The 3,674-nt window shown below is 37.6% G+C and overlaps 1 long non-coding RNA gene across 1 annotated transcript; it reads right to left on the reverse strand.

The window, feature by feature from the left end:
• Window positions 1-1,967: 1,967 nt before the first annotated feature.
• On the reverse strand, window positions 1,968-3,300 carry LOC136856426 (uncharacterized). The gene is made up of 2 exons (XR_010858325.1): window positions 2,909-3,300; window positions 1,968-2,805 (listed from the first exon to the last, which is right to left on the reverse strand). It is a non-coding gene; the product is annotated as an uncharacterized lncRNA (long non-coding RNA).
• Window positions 3,301-3,674: the final 374 nt, after the last annotated feature.

The following is a 3,674-nucleotide window of genomic DNA, read 5'->3' on the forward strand; positions in this document are numbered from 1 at the left end:
TTTGCCTCTTTAGTGTCTTAAACTTTTATTATAAATTCTTTCCTATTCTAAGTTTCCCCCAGTAGCAGATCTCTGTGAATAAAAGTATATTAGATATCAATTCCTCTTTATTTTCTAGGTGTGGATGCTGAACAAATCTATATATATTTATAGTGTTTCTATATACAGTGTGCCTAGTTTAGCCCTACTGATCAGCATTGTTTTTTCGGTGTTTTCATACCAGATTTCTTCTCTTATCTATTCTTTATATTTTCTATATATTTTTAAGGTTATCTTGTCGTTCGTTTCTCTCTGCCATGCTTTCCTGCCCCAGTTATTTATAATTTCTTTTACCTGCTCACCTTTAAGTGGTTCAATTTTACTTTAAGTTTATGTTTAAATCTTTCTTATAATCTTTCATTTGCAGAATCCAAGGGATTTTCTTTTTCCATATTGATCTCTGGTTATCTCGTATAGGAGAATATTTCCACTATTCTCAAGTGTCTGTTTCAGATAGAATAGATTATTATTATTCCAGCCTCCCGAGTGGCAGAAAGAGGCCCCAATTTCGGATCTTAATTAAAGCACAACTTGCTGCGTAACTTTGGTGCTTTCAGAGTTGTTCTGTATAGTTGACTGTCTACCTATTGTAGTTCATTTCTCTAGAGTTTCGTGACTTCCATGGCATACGTGAAGGATGGAACTGCGTTGGTAATGTGTCTCCTTTTGACCTGTTCTCTGAAGCTTGGTCTTTCCTGTTGCTGATTGTTTACACCCAGGTAGTATCTTATTTGCTTCTGAACTATTTTTCATTCTTTCTGTGTGCTGCATATTTCCCACGTCGTCAATACTATACCAGTCGTTGAATATTAATATATTGTTTTTGTCTTTGTGTATATTCAGGCAACATTCGCTTCCTATTTGAGCGTGTAAGGTAGTAGTAATAATATGTGTTTCTTTGAAACGGCTCCCCCTTCGTGCTATTTCACCTTTGGTTGTGCTTATTTAAGTATATTTTCTCTTTGGTTTTGTCTTTTTTTTTCAGAAGTTCCTTCCCGTTTGCCATTTATTCTTTAGATATGTCTGAAAAAGCAAGGTTTTAGCTATTAGTTCCCCTTGTATTCCTGAGACGGTTGAAATATATTCCAGATATTTTTGTAATAAATGCTTCAATATTTTTCCATTACTTCATGATCTCATCATTTACTCTCTTCTCCCATTTATTCTTCATCTGTCATTTTACTTTACCGTGTTCCATTTAACTCTGGTAATATTTTTTATCAAACCAAATTTCTTCCCATTAAGTGTTGATTCTTCATTTATTTCTCTCCTTCATACTTCGTTCTCCCAATCTCTTGTCATTTCTTTTAATTTCTTTCATTTAATCTATAAATTTTTGCCTGAATTCAGGTGTAATTCCTTCATATAATCTCTCTAGTTCGTACTTACGTTTTTATTGACCCTTCTTTTATATGACACTACTTTTAATTTTGTTCTTTAATGTTTTTTTTCTCGTCACTTTGACGTACCATTTGGGTCTTCACTCTTTCGACTTTTTCTTATTCTCCTTTGTAAAACCTTAATCCCATCTTTCTATTGGGTCGGGAGCTCGAGTCTTCTTCTCCATAGAATTTCCAGCGTCTCATTGGACCCTAGATGCACCCGTAATTCTCTTCTCTCTCTCTGTTACACAGGCAAAAGAGGAGGTTATAATGACCTTGGAAAGTTAAATTCTATGTCGATAAAGAAAAACAGCTTTGAAAAACCAATCATTTTTCCTTTTAGTAAGCGTGTTATGTTTAATGAAACAAGTGCAGTGTCGTGGCGTAGCTGGTATTTCATCAGTGGGGGCGCCTAGGTGGCGCCAAGATATTTTTTGGGGGTGCCAAAGGAAATTACACAAAACCAATTTACTAATCTGTAATTAGTAAAATATACTGTTTTCGAATGTATATGCCCGTGTGAATGAAGGAAAATAATAGTATTAGTAATTAGTAAACCTGTATTTGAAATGACAGTGCTCAATTTTCAATTAATTTCAACTCTTACTATATGCAAACGTATCAAATACTGTAATTTCAATTTCCTCGCAACCTTATATTCAGCACTACTGTAGCCTCATTTCTATTATCAAGTTTTAATTTTTCAGCTATAATATAATATCCTTTGCCATGCAAATATATCAAAACTAAATTTCAAAGTAACTCTAAGCAACAATACCCAATTGCATTGCATTTATTCAAACTGCAGCTGCAGTTTCAGTCACTTCAGACATAAGTTGATAACATTAAGTTGGATCAAAATATCACGAACAAACATGCCATTTGCGTTAAAACCCTACAGCACAATTGTAAATAATTTAAACTAAAAATATTTCAAATACTTTCTCAGCTGAAACATTCCAGTTGCATGTAAATTGATCAAATGTAGTGGGGGGCCACAATCATCTGACTGGGGGCGCCCGGGCCGCCCTGGCCACCCCACAGCGACTGACTTTATTTCTCAATATCTAGACAACTCACAATGAACAATAATGTTATGCCCAAATTTCTCATTCATGACAACTTACAGTCAAATCTACGAATGCTTTCCTCTAGTCTCGCCAAAATCCGTTTGACCATTCTTGAGGTAATAGGTCAACAGATACTCACATTCAACTACTCTGTCAAGAGCAATAAGATGAACTGAACAACAGAGATACAGAACAGTAATATACAGGATACGGTCGTCTCTACGTCTGCCCTGGAGGCTTACAGCAGACCCGATGTAACAAGCAGCATATTCCTCGCACGTTATAATCGGCAGAAGCACAGTCGGAACACATACCTGTAAAAAGATTTCATTGATCATTGACTAGAAAAGTTATTTTTGCTTGTAGAGCTGATAATAATAGTTATGATGATAACAACAATTATGATAGCCCACTTACCTGTGCCTGTCTGTCCTAGTTCTCCGACGTTGCCAGCACCGTGAAAAGAGTAGGATGTCTCATCTTCACCTGTGTCTGAAGGCTTCCCCCTGGCCCTCTTTGGAAGCTGAGCTGGATTGAAGCCTAAGGGCAGCAGAGCCCCACCCTGGGGCACCTCCCGCGGCCGATATGGGACGCGCATTGGAGGTATATTGAGCATCCTTGGAATGGAGTATGGAACTACTGCGTGTGGTGGATGGTTCCTAACCACGGAGGCGTGAAGGATCTGATAGGAACTCTGCCACAGCAGAAAGCCCATCCTACGCAGAGGCCAAGGACCCACAGGATTCCAAGAGGACGCATAGTATCTTCTTCTTCCCTCCTTCGCTGCTCAACTGCAACTGAAGTCGCCACCGACGCGCTCTCTCTCTTTATGGAATGACAACCACAGTTCCCAACATTCTTCTGCGCAGATTAATTTGCGCAGAAATCTTTCAGTTCTTCTACTGTTGTTTTGAGCAGTCCCTTGTCTCTTTATTACGAATTATAAACTGTTGTAAGAGGCCTTTTTTTTTTGTGTATGTAAAGGTTCAGCACTGATCTTGTACAGAGCAAAATTGACTCTTCAAAAATTAGTCCAAAGACCTAGGCCTATATAGTTAGGCCTACCATATTCAGTCAGGTCAGCTTTCTCTGGTACCTGTGACTCTTTGTTACCAGTCGTCAGGCTTTTGTTTTTTAGTCCATATACAGTTAAACGGTTCATTTACTCTCTTTAATTTTCCAT

The sequence above is a fragment of the Macrobrachium rosenbergii genome, chromosome 35 (genome assembly GCF_040412425.1).
Source record: "Macrobrachium rosenbergii isolate ZJJX-2024 chromosome 35, ASM4041242v1, whole genome shotgun sequence".
NCBI classification, from domain to species: domain Eukaryota; kingdom Metazoa; phylum Arthropoda; class Malacostraca; order Decapoda; family Palaemonidae; genus Macrobrachium; species Macrobrachium rosenbergii.